The sequence below is a fragment of the Protopterus annectens genome, chromosome 8.part0 (assembly GCF_019279795.1).
Source record: "Protopterus annectens isolate FY-2018-M chromosome 8.part0, PAN1.0, whole genome shotgun sequence".
In the NCBI taxonomy this organism is placed as follows: domain Eukaryota; kingdom Metazoa; phylum Chordata; order Ceratodontiformes; family Protopteridae; genus Protopterus; species Protopterus annectens.
The window spans coordinates 1,097,484,658-1,097,506,219 of NC_056741.1; positions in this window are offsets into that span (position 1 = coordinate 1,097,484,658).

Here is a 21,562-nt window from a genome sequence, read left to right on the forward strand (position 1 = left end):
TGGCTATGTGGTTATCAAAGGAGAGCATGCTATCTACTTGGGTACCCAGGTCCCTAATTACTTCTTCTGTACTTACTGGATTCCCATTTATGTGGTAGTTTGTAGGTACTTTGTTTTTCCCAAATGGGATTACAATGCATTTTTTGGCATTTAGTTTGAGACCGTGACTTTGACATCAGGTGTTTGTCTCTGTGAGACACTTTTGCAGGATGTCTGTGTCAGCTGGAGAGTCAATTATTGCACCCAATTTACAGTCATCTCCGAACTTGGTTAGCCACAGTCCCTCCACCTTTGCCTGTACTTTGGAGAAATATATACCGAACAGGGGGGGGGGGGGTTCCAGGACTGAGCCCTGTGGGACTACGCTTGTGACTGGTTTAGAGTTAGACATGGCGCCTGTCACTCTTACCATGTGGGTTCTGTCTGAGAGCCAATTGGCAACCCATCTCGTGACATAGGGGTTAATATTTAAGCTGGTGAGTTTGTCTGTGATTCCTGAGTGTGGGATGGTGTCGAACACCTTAGTGAGGTCCAGATATGCTGTGTGGACCACCTTCCCTTCATCTATGGCCTTGGTGACTGTTTTGAAGAAGTCGACCAAGTTCAGGAGGCAAGATCTGCCTTTAACAAAGCCAAACTGGGTGGGGTCCAGTGTCTGGAGGTTCCCAATGTCTCTGTGAATGAGCTCCATGATAATGAGTTCCATGGCTTTGCAGACCAAGCTAGTCAAGCTTATAGGGCGATAGTTCCCAGGATCAGTTGTGGCACAACCTTTGTGGAGTGGTACGACTGTTGCTGTATGCCATTCTTTGGGTACATAGCCTGTAGAGATGCTTAGTTTGAATAGTGATTTGAGATGGGGGGGTTAGTTCATTTTGAAGCTCATGTAAGACACAACCTGGGATAGCATCTGGTCCCATTGATGCTGTGTTTTTGGCCTTTGCAAGGGCTGTCTTTACTTGTGTGTCTGAGATATCTGGAGCACCACATTCTTCTGGGATGGGTGCTAGCCCCTTTGGTGGAGAGGGAGGGGTGAAGTTTGCACTGAACTTGTCAGCCAGGATGTTGGCAATGTCAGTTGGTTCAGTGTATTTATGGCCATTATGCACTAGCTCGGAGCATATCTGAGAGTTGCCCCTAGATTCTTGACATAGTTAAAGAAGGCCTTGTGGTTATCCTTAGAGTCACTGGCTATTTTTCTTTCGAAGTTGGCCTTGGATGTTTTAATGAGGGAGCGCAGTTTTTTACTGATGTTAATCAGAGATGCCTTCTTATTTTGGGATTTTGTTCTATCTTGCAGGAGTTTCCTCCGTCTGTTGTAAAGTTTATTTATGGCCGGGGTTCACCAGACTGGCTTCCTCTTTTTTGAGGAGTTAGTCTTGGTTTTACTTGGGATGGCTCGGTCCATGCATTCTTGAAGGTGTTCATAGAATGCACTTGTAAAGGATTCTGCTGATGGGTCATTATTTTCCATTTGATTGGGAGCTTTGAAACTTCCCACCTCGGTCTTGAGGAGTGTGAAGTTGGCTTTAGAGAAGTTTTTTACCTTGATTTCCTTGATGGTGGGGGGGGGGGATGTGGATGTCCAATGTGATTAGTTTGTGATCTGATCTTACCAATGATGAGTTTACCTCAGGTGTGGAACATAGGTTCCCCATGTTGGTGATGACCAGGTCCAGTATGTTGTCACCTCTTGTGGGAGTGGTGACCAGCTGTTCAAGGGCATTTGAGTTTATAAACTCAAGGAAGCATTGGGCTAGGGCATTTGAGCTTGAGTAGTTTTCCCAGTCAATGTTTGGATAGTTGAAGTCACCCAGTAGCATGGTGTTAGGTAGAATCTTCATACTTTCTAATGTTCTCAGGAATGCTGCGTGAGCATCCTGAGACAAGGTGGGAGATCTGTAGCAAGCTATAAATTGAACAGTCAATTTACCCGCTGTCAATTGCACTTGGATGGTCTCAGATTCCGCGTGCTGTGCTACTAACCTGGAGGTGTGGGTGTTCTTGATGAATATGGACACACCCCCTCCTTTTGTGTTCCGGTCATGGTTTTGGGACCTAAAGGTATGGTAGGAGTTATAGCCTGGTAGTGCTGGGGTGCTCTCTGGAGCCTTGAACCAGGTTTCTGTCACTGCACATACGTCGATTTCTTCCATGATACTTCTTTCCATGGCTTTACTAATAAGACTAGTCAGACTAATGGGTCTATAGTTACCAGGATCTGTTAAAGGTCCTCCCTTATGAAGCTGGATGACCATCGAAGTCCTCCGCTCATGTGGCACAAATCCTGCTTTAAGACTATAGTTAAATAATGACTCCAGGGATCCTGGTGTCATGTTTTAGACCATTTTGGAGGCATCCTGGGATGTTATTGGGCCCACTGAGGCTGTGTTCTTGGCTTTAGTGAGTGCAACCAGTACATGCTCCCTAGTTATAGCTGGAGGGGTTATGTTTCATGGTTTTATTGGGGAGATGGTTGGGGGTGGGGTGGGGGTGGGTGGTAAAGTTGGAACTGAGTTTGTCTACTAACAGGTTTGTTATATCACCAGGCTCAGTGAATGTGGCATCATTAACTACCAGTTCAGCCCATTGCTGTGGTGTGCTGCCCTTGAGGTTTCTGACATGGCTGTAGAAGGCCTTATGGCTTTCACCTGGGAGGATATCTTAAACTTGAAGTTGGTTTTGCTTGACCTAATTAGCCCTCTTTGTTGCCTCTTTACTTTGATGAGAGAGTTTTTATCTTTATGGGAATTACCCTTCCTGATTTTGCCATATTTTTTCATTTTGTTGTACTTCCTGTTTAATATGGGATGCCACCAGGGCAGTTTGTTTCTGGAGCTAGGTCTGGGCTTACTTCTAGTAGGTACATCAGCCTATATGCAGCCATTGACATGATTGTACAGAGTTTCTAAGGGCATTTAAGCATAAGCTGGTGTGTTCTTGGGGTTTGGAGCGGCATTGACTTTTGATAAACCATCACTTAATAACAAGTAATTTGCCTTGGAATAGTTCCTAACAACTGTTATTGGTTTTAATGGAATTACAGAGTTGATTTTGATTTTGAAGGAGACAGCTTTATAATCAGACCTTACCAGGGAGGACGAGACATTGTGAGGTGCAATGTTCCCCCATATTTGTGAGCATGAGGTCCTGCCTTTTGGAGCCTCTACTGGACGCATTCACTATTTTGTGAAAGATGTTTGTACTTATGAAGTCCAGGAATCTCTGTGTCTGTAGATTTGAGGCTGAGTAGTATTCCCAATGTATAGAGGGATAATTAAAGTCTCCCATGAGTAGGGTGTTAGGTTGGATGGTAAGTGTCTCCAGTAAGTCCAAGTATACATTGTGAACTTCTTGGGGCATGGAGGTTGACCTACAGTGGACTAGGATATGGTACAGTATTTTATCTATGGTGATTTTCACATGTAGAAACTTCAGCACGTCATTCTGTCTGACCACCCTAGAGGTATTCTTGTTATTGAGGTATATTGAGATACACCTTTAGCCCTTCTCTGTGCAGCTACTGTTCTAGAAGTGTGGAACAAGGGTCAGCTTCCGGTGATTTCTCCTGTCCACCTGGTGAATCTGGGCATACTGGGGCAATGCAGCAATTGCCTCATGTACACAGACAACCCTCTCCTCCTACCACCCAACACTACAACCTGTGAGAGATGCACTTACATAGCCAAAATGGAAGCAAAGCTCTCTCCACCCAAGATTGTGCTAAACAGTCAAGAGGAGAAGGTTAACACCCACACTACATCTCAAGCAACACATAGCCCTTCTAAACCCACACCACCAACACCCACATATAGCAACACTAAATCCACATATGCAGAGGCCCTTAACTGTAACCTGCCCAAGCAACAAAGACCTCTGAAGCTGAAATGCAAACAAACACCAATCACAACCAATGTGTCACATAGTTCACAACACCAGTGTGCCACCCAGCAACAGCCCCTAAGGCAAGACAATGTACCTAACACTTTAGTCATAGGTGACTCTATAGTCTGGCACACTGATGTCCCTCTCACCAGGTTGAATAAGGAGAAAATTACAGTCAGCTGCCTGTCGGGTGCCAGGATCCGCCACATAATGCATGCACTCAAGTCACTCCACAACAAGTACAAATATGACTCTGTCATTGTCCATGTTGGAGTGAATGACTTGAGACGCACCTCCCTGGACTACATGAAAAGAGACATGGAAGAGCTCTCGGATCATGTGGCCCAGGCAGGTATGACCCTAGCCCTGAGTAGCATCCTGCCTTCACCCAGAATGATACCACAATATAAGGATAAAATGATTGACTTCAACAATTGGCTAAGCTTATGGTGTCATTCAAAGGGGATCCAGTATCTGTCTGCCTGGGATGACATGATTGACAGACCACGATGCTTTGCCAGAGATGGTCTGCACCTGTCGCCCCTGGGATTCAGGTTACTGGCTAAGGCTCTTGCCACCCCTATAGTGCCTTTTTTAGGCAAACTTCAAAGGACAAAACCAACACCGTAACAGGTACAAGCATGCAAAATCTGAAGGTAATGCTACTCAATGCTAGAAGTCTAAACCTCAAAATGCACTCTCGAGGCACTCCTAAAAATGGAAAACATCGATATCTGTGCAGTAACTGAGACCTGGTTCAAGGCTCCAGAGAGCACCCCTGCAATACCAGGCTACAACTCTTAACACACTTTTCGGCCACCAAACCAGGACAGAAACACTAAAGGTGGAGGAGTGTCAATATTCACCAAGGATATTCACACCACCAGGCTAGTTGGCCAACACAATGTGTCTGAAATTCTCCAAGTGCAACTAACACTAGGTAAGACTGCAATCCAAACTGTAGCTTGCTACAGATCCCCCACCATACCCCAAGATTCTCACTACACCTTTTTAAACATACTGGAAAATATTAAGATAGAACCAAACACCCTAATACTGGGTGATTTTAACTACCCTGCCATTAACTGGGAAAACTACTCATGTCCCAACACCTTTGCACAACAGTTCTTGGAATTCATAAATTCCAACGCCCTGGATCAACTAATCCATAGTCCCACCAGGGGCTCCAATATCCTAGACCTGGTCATTACCAACATGGCAAATCAATGCTCCATACCTATGGTCACCCCCTTGTTAGTCAGGTCTGACCATAAGCTAATCACCCTTAACATCCACATCCCACCACCACCCCCAGTAAAGAAACCACCATGAAAAACTTCTCCAAAGCCAACTTCATGCTACTCAAGTCAGAAGTGACAAACTTCATGACACCCATGCAGATGGGAACTGAAAGTTCAACTGCTGAATCCTACACTAAGGCACTGTACGAGCACATCCACTCATGCATGAATCGTGCCATCCCAAATAGAACCAAAATGCTCTCATCCAAAAAAAGGAAGCCAATCTGGTGGTCCCCTGCCATAAACAAACTTTACAACAAAAGGATGAAACTTTTGCAGAAAAGAGGAAAATCCCAGGATGCCAAAAACTCCCTTACTAGCCTCAGTAAGAAACTGAGATGCCTCATAAAATCCTCCAAAGCTAGTTATGAAAATAAAATTGCCAAAGATTCCAAAGACAACCACAAATCATTCTATAACTATGCCAAGAATCTAAATGGCAATGCTCAGATCTGCTCTGAGCTAAAACAGAATGGCAATAAATATACTGATTCAAAGGATATTGCCAATATCCTGGCAGATCGATTCAGTGCCAACTTCACCCCCCTCTCACCCCCTAAATGGCCCATCTCAATACCGGAAGATTGCCAAATTCCAGTAATAATGACCACACAGGTACAAAACACACTCTCTAAAGCCAAGAATACAGCATCCATGGGACCAGATGACATCCCGGGCTGTGTACTACATGAACTACAATATGAACTGGCACCTCACCTAAGTGTCATGTTTAATCATAGCCTCAACTCAGGTTTCGTGCCCACTGAGTGGCGCAGAGCTACAGTTATCCCAATCCACAAGGGGGAGATCCACCTTGGATCCTGGAAACTACCGTCCCATCAGTCTGACAAGCCTTATCTGCAAGGCCATGGAGCGTATTATCATGGAACTTATAAACAAAGACATTGGCAACCTTCAAACACTGGACCCCACCCAGTTTGGGTTTGGGAAGGGCCGATCTTGTCTCCTGAACCTGATTGACTTCTTTGAATCAGTCTCCAGAGCCATGGACAAGGGTAAGGTGGTCCATACAGCCTATCTAGACCTTGCCAAGGCCTTTGACACCATCCCCACTCTGGAATCATAGATAAACTTACTAAGTTGGGTATTAATCCCTATGTCACCCAATGGGTTGCTAAATGGCTTACTGATAGAACCCACACTGTAAAAGTAGCCGACTCCAAATCCAGCTCCAGACAAGTGACAAGTGGAGTACCTCAGGGTTCAGTCCTGGGACCGCTCTTGTTTGGCATCTACTTCTCTGAAGTACAGGTCAACACTAAGGGACTCTGGCTAACAAAGTTTGCAGATGACTGCAAACTGGGAGCCATTATTGAATCCCAAATGATGTGGATACTCTACAAAAGGGCCTTACAGAAACAGATGCTTGGTGCCAGAGCCATGGGCTCAAGCTCAATGCCAAGAAATGTATTGTTATCCCTTTGGGAAAAACATGTATCCATGAATTACCATATAGGTGGCAGTACACTAAACACAGAAAGTGTGATAAGAGACTTAGGGACACAGGTGGACAGTGGTCTCACCTTCGATAACCACATCGCCACAACAGTCAGGAAATCCTTCTATGTGGCACACCTCATCACGAAGGGCTTTTCATCTAGAAAAAAGGAGGTCATTGTCCCACTGTACTCATCCCTCATTAGACCCATTATAGAATACAACACCCCATTTGGTATGTACCTCTCAAGACATCTGCAACAACTGGAAAGGCCTCAGAAATACCTCACTAAAAGAATCACAGGCCTAAAGCAGATGCCCTATGCTGACCACCTTAAAAAACTCCAGCTATACTCTGTCGCATATCGTCTACTCAGAGGCGATCTCTGCTTAACATACAAGGCCATGTCAAACCCAGAGCTGTTGGACATGCTACACTTAAAGAAATCCCAATCCCTCAGAGCTACACGCTCCAGGGATCTAAACCTTGTCATCACAATAAACAAAACATGCTGGAGGGATAGGTTCCTGACCCAGAGACTCCCCAGACTCTGGAATAGATTGCCCATACATGTCAAGCAGAGTGCCTCTTTGGACCTCTTCAAGAGGAACCTTGACGATTGGATGGGAGAAAGGAAATTCATCCCAGGGATCACATCAGTCGCCCTGCTAGACAGGGGTCCAGGAAAGTAAATAATGTGGGAAGAAATAGCTATGGGATTGTTATGGCTAGGCTTGTATAGGCCCTAGGGCTGATAGCCTAGTACCAACCTATGAACCTATGAACCTATGAACCTTGCATTGTCAGGATACTCTCTGTGACTTTAAACCATGTCTGAGTAACTGCACAGATATCGATATTTGAGTGTGAGGAGGGTTTGGAGGGAGTGTAGTCTTTTATTTAGGCTCCTGGCATTGAGTAGTAGCACTTTAAGGTTCTGTTGAGTTAATGTTTTTATGTCAGTAGGGTTGTCAATTTGGCATTACCTGAAAAAGGCACTATGAGGGAGGACAAAGCCTTAGGCCATATTCAAAAGTGGAGAGCGGAAGGGTGCAGACCATCCTTGGCAAAGCAACATGGTCTATTGACCATGTCCTCCCAAGCTAACAAATATTGAAACCCCTTTGAATGACAGCAGAAAGACAGCCAGTTGTTGAAATCAATCAGTTTTGCTCATATTGTGGCATCATCCTCGGTGATGGTAATATGTTGCTCAGTGCTAGGCTCATACCAGCCTGAGACACATAGTCTGAAATCTCCATAATGTCTCTCTTCATGTAGTCCAGTGAGGTACATCTCAGGTCATTTACACCTACATGAACTATGATGGAATCATAGTGATACCTGTGGCGTAATGACCTGAGTGCATGCATGATTTAGCAGATCCTGGCTTCAGATAAGCAACCAATGGTTCTCTTCTCCTTGTTCAGCCTGATTAGAGGGGCATCAGTATTTGTAATAGAGTCCACTTTGATGAGAGTCCTAGAAAGTTTGTTTGTTTGCCTAAAGGGCTTAGTGCTTGGGGCTCTGCCGAGCTCCACTGAGAGTGACATTTTGTGTGGTGTTAGGTCTTGTTTTTTCTGAGTGCCATTGGGCTTGCCAAGACATTGCTTTTTCAGCGGGCATTCTAGATGATCTTTGTTGTTTAGGAAAATTGCTTTCATGTGCCTCAGCATATGTTAGTCTGTGTGTGTGCTGTGCGCAACGTGAGGTGGATGCTGTGTGTGTGGTTTCAACAACTTGATGTGGACTCGTATGCATGAGTTTAGCCTCCAGTGTCTTTGTGTAATTACACCTCTCACATACTGTGTCCGATTCTTTGAGGATTAACTGGTTGTCAGTAAACATGAGACAACTGCTAAACTGTCTTATGATGCCCATATCCACCAAGCTGGTTACAGGGAAGTTAGGAAATTGCATATCCATACTGCCCAGTTTTTGATTTGTGAGCAACAAGGGGTAGTGTATTGGGGTTAGAAGGCTATTATGGGTGCTTTGTTAGTGCAGACTAATAAGGGTGCTTTACTGGGCAGATTAAACCAAATAGTACTAAATTCTACTAATGTTATTGTTTGAACAAAACTGAATTCTACTTTATCTATAGGTATTGCCACTCAAGGCCCCCACTAGCTGCTCTAAGAATGTTGGCATAAAAGGTATTTGTACTATATTGCTGCTTTACATGTTACAGTTTTATGGACCATTCTACAGAAAAAAAATTTGCTTTCTACGTGTTTGCTACTGTACATAACAGTGTTAGCCCACACAAATGTAAAATTTATAGCAGTACAGATAAAAACAGAAAACTAAATAATGAGCTCTCTGGCCAATAAACTAAATACAAGACAAGTCCTTTTGTGTATTTCCCAACTCAGACAGACAAGGCAAACCCCTCCTGCCACAAGATGAATAAGCCCAGTCCTCTTGTAAGAACACAGTAGAAGAGACAAATGCAAAGCTGACACAAACCACTTAAACAACTAGCTGCAAATACCTTGCAGAAGGCAATTTTAAGACACTAACAGTGACAGGAAAAGCATTTTTTTCATAATAAATACATTGAATTGCTTACATAAAAGCAGAAAACAAACGCGATCACCTAAAATAACTTAAGTACGATTTAGCAATGAAAGGTACTTAACTTTGCCTGGATGGCACTGATACAAGTAGAACACTTCTGGAATGCAGGCTAGGATTCCAGCCTTTGCTGAGCAGCAGGAAAATGACACAAAATTTGCATTGCTTTCTTCAGCAGCAGATCAGGCTCCAGTTACAATGTCTGTAGACATCACTAGCTGCAGTCCCTATAAATTGTCTCCCCTGATCATCCTTTGTTTTCCCAATATCATAGTACTCAATCAAGCTCATAAAATGTTCTTACAAATCTCTCTCCCATCTTTTTTTTTTCTTTCTGAACTCATCTGTGAGCATGTAGACATTAATGGATCACACTGTGCTTTAGAACAAAATGCTTACTCAGTTTAATGATTACAAGATCATAGTAAAATGTTAGCCCATTATCAGAAGTGCAGCAGTATAAATCAGTTCTACCCAAGGCCTTATTCTTCTTCTTTCGGCTTTTCCCGGTTAGGGGTCGCCACAGCGGATCACCTTGTCTGCTCATGATTGACAGTGGAGTTTTACAGTGTCGAGTTGCCAGCCCAGCACCCAACCTTCCACAGAAGGCACACACATGCACACACTCACACCTAGGGCCAATTTAGAGTGTTCAATCCACCTGCAGCATGTCTTTGGGATGTGGGAGGAAACCGGAGCACCCGGAGGAAACCCACACGACCACAGGGAGGACATGCAGACTCCACACAGAAGGCACCCCAGCCGAGGATTGAACCGGAGAACCTCTTGCTGTGAAGTGGCAAAGCTAACCACTGCACCACCATGGCCGCCCAGTTCTACCCAAGGCCTAATGCAGAGAAATTGCCAGCATATCATCACCCTCAATGCTAATCCTGTTATTGTATAGTGAGCAAAGCTCTGGTGTCAGCTAGGCCACAAAGAGGAAAGGAAAAATCAATTGACACTTTTCTTCTTGTAAACCTTTAAAGTACAGGTTATTGGCTTTCAGATTTATATCATAATGAAGGACAGAAGACAGCTGCTGGACTGCATAAATATTTATTTCTTCAACAGGAACATCATAATTGCATTTATAAAGCATTATACGATAACAGCCCTAGGTCAATAAGCTACTGGCTAGTTGTCCAGCCTGGGTTACCTGGGATAGCTCTGTTGAGCGAAAGCTGGACATAAAACCAACCAACCTGCCAAACATGAACTGAGAATTGTTACACTTAATGTAGGTTCACTGACAGGACACAGCTTGGAAGTGGATGACATGATGATACGGAGGAGGCTGGACATCCTATGTATCCAGGAGGTGAGATGGAAGGGCAGTGCAGCAAAGCCACTTGGCTTGGGATCCAGAGTCTACTACTCAGGAGGGGAACAGGCTAGAAATGGTGTGGGAATTGTGGTGAGAGAGATGCTTCAGAAGGCAGTGAGGGATATCATCAGAATTAGTGGCAGGCTCAAGGCAATCAGACTCCAGTGTAATGATAGGGCAGTATTCATAATCTCAGCCTATGCCCCACAGCGGGGCTTTGATAGTGAGGAAAAGAGTGCATTCAGACAGCAGTTGCAGGACCTACTAGATAAAGCAGGACAGCATGAATTGGTGTTGATAATGGGTGACTTGAATGCACATATTGTACCAGACAGAACAGGATATGAGGGCTGCCTGGGTCCACATAGGTGGGGCAACAGGAATAAAGAATGAGAAGCCATTCTAGACTTCTGTCTGGCAAATGGCTCGATAGTAGTCAACACATGGTTCAGAAAGAGAGACAGTCGCAAGATCACATACAAGAGTAGCCAACTTGCAACTCAGGTAGACTTCCTCCTAGTAAGGAAAAGGCACTGGGGTAGAATCCATGATTGCAAAGTCATCCCCAGTGAAACAGTCTGCCCACAGCAAAAACCACTAGTTGCCACAATCAGCTGCAAGCAGTGGGCAGAGAAGGCTCTAAGGTCAACAGAGTCCAGCTTGAAGACCTGGAAGATGACTGGAGAGAAAGTACAACAGTCCAAGGAATTACTCAGGGCTCTAGCACCCCAAGAAGAGGAGGAAATAGATGGAGTTGAACAAGAATGGCAGCGCCTAAAACAGCATGTGCTAGGACTACAGAAAAGATATGTGGCCAAGCTAGGCATGGAAATAAGGTACATAAGTAAAGTTGGTGGTGGAATGCAGAAGTCCAGGAAGTTATCAAAAGAAAGAAGAAGTGGGAGATACAAAAGACAGACCAGGCTAGGAAGGACTACAGATTGGCTAACAAAGAAACTAAGAAAGAAGTTACAATAGCAAAGAATAGGGCATCAGAGGCACACTACCAGCTTCTGGAAAGTGACTCAGTAAGTGGCACAAAGAAACTATATCAGGTTGCAAGGCAAAGACAGAAAGATAAAGAAGATAGTCAGACACCCTTCATAAGGGATGCCAGGAACAACCTGCTCACCAGTCCACAGGACATCAAAGGCAGATGGAAGGAGTATTTCCAGCAGCTTCTGAATGAAGAAAACCCCACAGAAGCTGTTCTGCCCCAGAAAGAGCCTAAAATGAGAGAGGAAGAGGAGCCCACCCTAGAAGAAGTAAATGGCTCCTGAGTTTACTAATAGCAGTGTGGGGAGAAAGGCTTATCCCAGATGACTGGAGAATAAGCATACTGGTACCAGTGTACAAGAACAAAGGGGACATCCACAACTGTGGAAGTACAGAGGCATCAAACTCCTATCACTTTGCATGAAAGTTCTGGAGAGTGTGATTGATAAACAGATATGCAGGGTAGTGGAAGGTAATATGGGAGATGAGCAGTTCGGATTCAGATCAGGATGCAGCACAACTGACCTGATGTTTGCAGTAAGACTGATATTTGAGAAGATGCTAGAGATGAGGAGAGAGTCCATCTGGGCATTCCTAGACTTGGAGAAAGCATATGACAAGGTCCCAAGAAAGCTGATCTGGGCAGTACTGCTGTGGTTTGAAGTCCCAGAAACATTGGTAGACTTAGTGCAGGCTATGTACAAGGACCAAACGACTCAAGTACGAACAGTGTTTAGCCTCACAGAGGGGTTCCCAGTGGGAGTGGTTGTACACCAGGGTTCAGCTCTGAGCCCACTGCTGTTCATACTGGTGATGGACTACATTACCAAACAGGTCGGAGGGGACAGATCAACAAAGTTGCTATATGAAGACGATGTGGCATTACAGGCAGACTCTGAGCTAGAACTTCAGCAAAGCATAGGAGAATGCAATGGAAAACTGAAGGCACATGGGATGAAACTAAGTACAGATAAGATGGTGGTAATGGCAGCAAATTGGGGAAATCAGAAGAAGCTGAGAATAGAGATAGAAGGGAAGATAATGGAACAGGTAAACAGCTTCAAGTATCTGGGAGGGGTGGTTGAGGAGAAGGGAAGTCTGAATGAAGAGGTCAAAGCTAGAATCAGAGGGGCTGCAGCCAACTGGCATAGAGTGTCGGGTGTAGCGTATGACAGAAGAATGCCAAAGAAGCTGAAAGGTAAGGTGTACAAGACAGTGGTGTGACCAGTACTACTCTATGGTACAGAAACCTGGGAAATAAAGGCAGAACAGTTGAAAAGCTAGAGATGATGGCAATGAAGTCCCTGAGAAGGGTGGTAGGATGCACACTGTGGGACAGACAAAGAAATTAAAACATAAGAGCAGAATCCAAAGTAGCTCCAATTGCAGAAAAGATCAAAGAGAACAGATTACAGTGGTTTGGACATGTGCGGAAAAGCAGAAAACAATCTGATGAGGAAGATGTGGGACAGACAGGAAGAAGGTAAGAGGAAGCAAGGATATCCAGCAAAGAGGTGGATGGATTGTGTGAAAGAAGATCTGCGACAGTCAGGCATGAGTGTTGAAGAAGGCAGGAGTGTGGCACTGAATCGAGAGAGTTGGCAACAGTTAACACGACATCCCAACCCCATGTAGAAAAAATGGTGAAAGGGGGCTGATGATGATGATATGATAACAACACCACAGCTTTGTACAACATCAACCAGACTGTCCTAAGAACTCCCACCCCAAAACTTGTTTTATTAAAGTCAAGCATAATCAGTCAGTAACCAACGACACCATGATTAGACATCACCAAATATTTAACAACCGATGTGACATCTCCAATACTTTCCCAGCTATATCTAAAAGCATTGTTACAGTTTGGGACCTTAGATGTGAAGTAGCTACAGAAGCAAGACCCAATCAAGCAGCATTCTATCTAGGTGCACTTGAATCCTATGAATAAGGAAATGAACTAATAACACACAGATACATGCACACAAATGCACACACATGGTTTTCTCTCATGTGTTCAGAACAGCACTCAAGCTTGGAGAATCATGGTCTTATAAATTTAACATTTAATATTTATATGTTATTAAATTAAAACATATTCACCCCTTCCCCCCTCTAAGATGTACAATGATCACAATGAGTCATTTTTTTTTTATTTTGCTGAAATTCCAGTCCAGTAAATGTGGATGGAATATGCATGCAAGATCCTGATATTGTTAAATGGTTTAAAATCTAAAAATTTCTAAAATGTGCACATTGAGGTGTTTTTTTTTTGTGTGTGCTGTAAACAAAAGAAGCCTGAAAGTTTGTTTGATGTTAAAACAGAGGTGTCTCTTCTGTGATGTAAGCAAAAGAAACCTGAATGCTTGTTTCATGTTTAACCTAAAATAGTTTCTCCTGTTGTAAGAATGTGAACACTGAGTTCAGAGATTAAGAAAGAAGCCTGCAATATTTGTTTTATGTTCAATCTAAAACAGTTTCCCTTGCTGTAAGAATATGAGTCCTAATTTCAAAGATGGAGAGATATGTATACTTACCTAAACAGGTCACAAGCTACGTTATGACTAGGTTACTTCAGCTTCATTCTTTAATTTACAAAAATATAGAATCCTGCTTACAGTTTTATTTTACTTTTGAATTTCCATTCTGTTTTCTCATCCTAATTTTGTAAATGAAAAGAGGAGATAGGGAAAGTTAAATCATTACAACAACAGAACAGTATAGAACCACAGGGTCCGGCTGACAAGAGACAACATTAAGCTAACTGTTTTATATCAGCCATCTGCTGCAGGGATGTAGCCAGAAAATTCTATAGTGTACTCACAGATTCTTATTTTTCTGCCCCTAACCCATTTGGCATTTAAAAAAGATGGACAAATCTATTCAATATGATTTCCTCAAGCACTTAAAATGTAACCATTATTTTCAGCTGTTCCCTCTATCAAATATATTGTTTTGCAAGCTATGTTGTACATGTTGTTTGGGACACTAATTTAGACAGTTGCAGACACATTATGATCTGAAAAGTAACAATGTGCCTAAATGATACTTTAGAGTGCCAAGAGTATGGTATCTGTTTTCTTTTTTTTTTCTCTTTTATGATTTCCATTTTGCTTTATGCATAATTTGGATAAAATCACGTCAATGTCAATTAAGTTTTTATTATAAAAAACACAAGACTGCCACCAAAGCATTAGAACTCACTTGTCCTGCAAAAAACAGATCCAGAATAAAAAGCAAAACACCAGGACTTGGAGACGGCTGTAGAATCCAGTATAAAAATCTTTATTCGACACAAGCACTTTCGTGGGTAACCCCACTTCTTCAGATGTCTAAAACATTTTAAAAACAGCTTTTAGTTTATGTATTAGACATCTGAAGAAGTGGGGTTACCCTCGAAAGCGCTCGAGTCGAATAAGGACTTTTATACTGGATTCTACAGCCGTCTCCAAGTCCTGGTGTTTTGCTTTTTAAGTTTTTATTGTACTTTTATTGTGTAAAACTACCATATTCTCTGGGTTATGGGTTGTGTGAAATTACAGCAATGTGATTTTTAAGATACATTTTGCAGTATAGACCTCTACACAGTTTGATGTGCATCCAATTATATTTATTTAAAAATGTAATTTGATATTATAAAGAATTACTGAAATTAAGATTCCTTATCCACCACAATAAATTGCAAAGTCAACATGAACAGGAAAAGCTAACACCTATGCTCGATTTACAAATAGAACAATGACCTGGACTGGCTTCAATTGTTTCAGCCCTTAGAGATGGGTGTTACTTTAACTAACAATGCATAAAATTGTGAATATCTGTAGTTTAACTGTCAAGCAAGTCAATCACTTAGGTCTGTTATGCTGACTATCACTAGTACAGCTAAGGCACGGCAAAAGGGACAACTGTCATGGGTGCAAAGTGTAGGGGGGCATGATCTGCCAATCCTGATCACTCTTTAATGCATACTGGATTTGAAAAGCTGGTATTGCATTCGCAGCCAAACCTGAGCACTGTAGCACTAAGTGTGTGGTCTAAACTGTAGCAACTGCTTGCTACATTGTAGCAAGCAGTTTGATATAGTTTAAAAAACAAAATATTTGTTTCTTTTTTATCTAAAACCTGAGCGCCATAGTGCTTTATGCCAGGTATAAGCTGTAGCAACTGCTTGCCACATCTGTGGTGGAAAAGATGTACATATATTAGTCCACTTATCCAGTTTATAATTAGAAAAATAAAAATAAACTTTTAAAAATAGTTTTAAGAAGGTGGTGTATGTTACGGTCAAAAATAACTTCATGCAACACAGTTCTGCAGAATAGAATAGTCTCTTTTATTGTAAAGAACACATGTACATGGGAGATTAAATAATCAAGGTCTTGTCTCCCTGAATGCAATAAACTTCATTCTTTTATATTGTAAATGCTTCTAGGCAGAACATTTTATATCTATTAAACTATAGCCACTGACCAATTAAAACAAAATATCTTTGTATTATTTCGCTTACTAAGAATCTGCAGACCCCTATCTGTGCCTTTGATTATTAGACACAATTTCCAATCTTCCACACTGGAATTTTCTGTGTTGTCAATATTCATAGTAGCAATATTCATGTTCACTGTGAAAAAAAAAACTAAGGACAGGTCCAGGCTATCAGGATCCATCCTGAAACAAGATGGATTCCAAAAAGATAAAATATTATGCATACACTAAACATGTTTTTCTCATCTAATGCTTCTCCTTCACATGTGAGCATTGCCACTTCTAAGGAGAGGCTGGAGATTATTATTAGTATTGTCGGTGAGCTTTCTGAGGAAATTCAACAGTTTTATGTGGGTTTGTGGAAACACATTGCATGTAACAAGATATAAGAATTAACTGAACAGGTGCAGGAGATGACTGGAAACTTGTGAAACAGAAAGGAGTAATATGAGATTAGAATGTGTAATGAAGGTTAGATGTTTTTATGGAATAAACTTTGGCTCCCAGTCTTCTCATGACTATTAAGTACGACCCCACTGACTCATTTGTCCAGTACTTCCTGGCATCTGAGGAAACGGAGCACGAAGGGTGAGACGTGGGCATTATGATGAGCCAGAACATTTTAACAGGCTTCATGTTTCAAAATGAGTCTGCCTGTTAGTAGCAAAGTATGCTTGGTGTCTTCTGCAGCATCTCCCATAGATGCTGGAATGTGTAGAGTACTTAAATTACAAAGATACATATATATTATTTATTTTATTTATTTAAAGTTTGTTAACCAGTATAGACTCATCCACCTAAATCATTTTCAGACTCACCAAAGTGAAAAACAGCTAAAGATGCAATAAACTTTAATCACTATCACTGCAACAGTGATAGTCTATCAGCAAGCATGCAGAGAGGTACAACTCAGGACAATATGTAGTATAAATAAACAGAACCATAAGTAGACATGATACACAAATTCAGTCAGTAAAAGAGATAAGAAGAGTGCTTCTACACTGTCATAACATCATATATTATAATGTTTCTGTGGAAAAATGGTATACAGAGAACAAAGCATTTACAGTATGTACAATTGTTGGAAATGGGATGTGAAGGAGAGTAAGACATAAGCCAAATAAAGGGAAAGCAGGGAAAGGAGAGAGAAAAAAAGAAAAAATGTGTGGGAGGACAAGGGAGAAATGTGCAGCTACCTCATAGCCATGTTAAGGAGATCCTGCAAAAAGACAGGAGCTTGGGGATATGTTTACTGGTAAATTAGGGTACATCCATCTGATGAAGCACCATGTAGACACAGGGACTCAGTTTCCCATCAAACAGGCCCCTAAAATGCACCTGAGCTAGTTAAGATGACACTGAGAATGGAGCAGAGGAATTATTGGAGCTGCTGATAATCCTGGAGTCTCAATAGTTTATTCCTTTTTTAACATGTCTTATGACAAAATATAAGCTAATTAATAAACATAATGATTTTATCTTTAATAATAAGTAATATCTCATATTCCTGATACCTAAATAAACATAATGTTTTTATTTTTAATAATAAGTAAATCTAAATCCCTTAGAGCCACACGCTTGAGGGACTTGAACCTCAGCACAGAAATAAATAGAACTTGCTGGAGGGACAGGTTCAAAACCCAGAGGCTCCCTTCGCTCTGGAATAGAATTCCAGTTCATGTAAGGCAGAGCACCTCACTGAATCTCTTCAAGAAGAATCTCGGTAAGTGGATGGGGGATTGTAGGTTTGTCCCAGGGATTACTCCCGTGTCACTATTAGACAGAGGCACAGTAAACTAAACCTTAAAAAGGGCACAGTATACTCAAATCAAGGGGTGGCGTAAGCCATACAGAATCGGGCTAGGCTTATAATTGCCCCAGGGCAGATAGCCTAATATGAACCTATGAACCTATAAGTAATATCATGCATTCCTCATACCTAAGGCCAGTCCTGTTCTCCTGTATTACTACATTAAAAGCCAGTGCAAAATGAAATATAAAAGTTAAAGCTACATTTCTGAAACAAAGGCAGGCAGCCCAGTTATGTAACAGCAGAGGGTTTTAGAAAGAAATCAAAAGTGTAGTTAGAAGGAATAAATAAAATCAGTCTATTATACTGGCAATGGACTATGCAAGTGTATATGAACAAAAAATATCACAGAACCTCTTGCAGCATTCTTTCCTTTGCAACTAGTTTCAGGAATACAACTTCAACAACCTCCTGACTCAAAAGCAAAACGTATATTCAGCTGCACCAATGACTTTCATTTTATTTAAATTTCTTTAAATAAAATAAAAAAGTGGGTGAGAAAAATTCTAAATTTTGGACAGCCTCACTCGATGGCCTCTCAGCATGTAATAATTTTATTGTTGTGCCTCTAAGGCACATTAGTTAATTCAAATTTCATTGAAATTTGATCAATGAAAAATAGAAAATGACACACATCTGCCAAACCCTGCAGCCAAGGCTTAATCATACAAACATATATTACTTGATCCACTACTAGCTGAAATATTTGACACGGCTGTGGCTATACAGATAAAAGCCCACATCGGGCCTATGAATTGTTTAATGAGCAGCAGCATGAATTTAGAGAAGGATGCAACTCTACAGATGCACTGTTGGCCTTCACCAGTGACATTGTCAGAACAGCAATTGTACTGATTATTCATGTTCACCAGCAACATTGTCAGAACAGCAGTCGTACTGAATATTCATGTTCACCAGGGACATTGTCAGAACAGCAGTTATACTGATTATTCATGTTCACTAGCGACATTGTTAGAACAGCAGTCGTACTGAATATTCATGTTCCCCAGTCACATTGTCAGAACAGCATTCGTACTGATTATTCATGTTCACCAGTCACATTGTCAGAACAGCAGTCATACTGATTATTCATGTTCACCAGTGATATTCTCAGAACAGCAGTCATACTGATTATTCATGCTTACCAGTGACACTGTCAGAACAGCAGTCATACTGATTATTCATGTTCACCAGTGACATTGTCAGAACAGCAGTCGTACTGATTATTCATGTTCACCAGTGACATTGTCAGAACAGCAGTCGTACTGATTATTCATGCTTACCAGTGACACTGTCAGAGCAAATTTGTACTGGTTATTCATGTTCACCAGTGACATTGTCAGAACAGCAGTCATACTGATTATTCATGTTCACCAGTGACATTTTCAGTACAGCAGTCATACTGATTATTCATGTTCACTAGTCACATTGTCAGAACAGCAGTCGTACTGATTATTCATGTTCACCAGTCACATTGTCAGAACAGCAGTCATACTGATTATTCATGTTCACCCATGACACTGTCAGAACAGCAGTTGTACTGATTCTTCATGTTCACCAGGGACATTGTCAGAACAGCAGTCGTACTGATTATTCATTTTCATCAGTGACATTGTCAAAACTGCAGTCATACTGATTATTCATGTTACCAGTGACACTGTTAGAACAGCAGTCATACTGATTGTTCATGCTCACCAGTGACATTGTCAGAACAGCAGTCATACTGATTATTCATGTTACCAGTGACACTGTCAGAACAGTAGTCATACTGATTATTCATATTCACCAGTGATACTATCAGAACAGCAGCCACACTGATTGTTCATGCTCACCAGTGACATTGTCAGAACAGCAGTCATACTGATTATTCATGTTCACCAGGGACATTGTCAGAACAGCAGTCGTACTGATTATTCATGTTCACCAGTGATATTGTCAGAACAGCAGTCATGCTGATTATTCATGTTCACCAGGGACATTGTCAGAACAGCAGTCGTACTGATTATTCGTGTTCACCAGGGACATTGTCAGAACAGCAGTCATACTGATTATTCATTTTCATCAGTGACATTGTCAGAACAGCAGTCATACTGATTATTTATGTTCACCAATGACATTGTCAGAACAGCAGTGGTACTGATTATTCATATTCACCAGTGACATTGTCAGAACAGCAGTCGTACTGATTATTCATGTTCACAAGTGACATTTTCAGAACAGCAGTCGTACTGATTATTCATGTTCACCAGTGACTTTGTCAGAACAGCAGTCATACTGATTATTCATGTTCACCAGTCACATTGTCAGAACAGCAGTCGTACTGATTATTCATGTTCACCAGTGATACTGTCAGAAAAGCAGTTGTACAATCAGAACAGCAGTCATACTGATTATTCATGTTCACCAGTGACATTGTCAGAACAGCAGTCGTACTGATTATTCATGTTCACCAGTGACTTTGTCAGAACAGCAGTCATACTGATTATTCATGTTCACCAGTCACATTGTCAGAACAGCAGTCGTACTGATTATTCATGTTCACCAGTAATATTGTCAGAAAAGCAGTCGTACTAATTATTCATGTTCAGCAGTGAAATTGTCAGAACAGCAGTCATACTGATTATTCATGTTCACAAGGGACATTGTCAGAACAGCAGTCGTACTGATTATTCATGTTCACCAGGAACATTGGCAGAACAGCAGTTGTACTGATTATTCATGTTCACCAGCGACATTGTCAGAACAGCAGTTGTACTGATTATTCTTGTTCACCAGTGACACTGTCAGAACAGCAGTCGTACTGATTATTCATGTTCACCAGGAACATTGTCACAACAGCAGTCGTACTGATTGTTCATTTTCATCAGTGACATTGTCAGAACTGCAGTCATACTGATTATTCATGTTACCAGTGACACTGTCAGAACAGCAGTCATACTGATTATTCATGTTCACCAGGGACATTGTCAGAACAGCAGTCATACTGATTATTCATGTTCACCAGGGACATTGTCAGAACAGCAGTCGTACTGATTATTCATGTTCACCAGTGACATTGTCAGAACAGCAGTCATACTGATTATTCATGTTCACCAGGGACATTGTCAGAACAGCAGTCATACTGATTATTCATTTTCATCAGTGACATTGTCAGAACAGCAGTCATACTGATTATTCATATTCACCAGTGACACTATCAGAACAGCAGTCATACTGATTATTCATGCTCACCAGTGACACTATCAGAACAGCAGTCATACTGATTGCTCATGCTTACCAGTGACATTGTCAGAACAGCAGTCATACTGATTATTCATGTTCACCAGGGACATTGTCAGAACAGCAGTCGTACTGATTATTCATGTTCACCAGTGACACTGTCAGAACAGCAGTCGTACTGATTATTCATGTTCACCAGGGACATTGTCAGAACAGCAGTCATACTGATTATTCATTTTCATCAGTGACATTGTCAGAACTGCAGTCATACTGATTATTCAAGTTCACCAGTGACACTGTCAGAACGGCAGCGTACTGATTTTTCATGTTCCCTAGTGACATTGTCAAAATAGCAATCATACTGATTATTCATGTTCACCAGTGACATTGTCAGAACAGCAGTTGTACTGATTATTCATGCTCATCAGTAACATTGTCAGAACGCCATTCGTACTGATTATTCCATGTTCACCAGTGACATTGTCAGAACAGCAGTCATACTGATTATT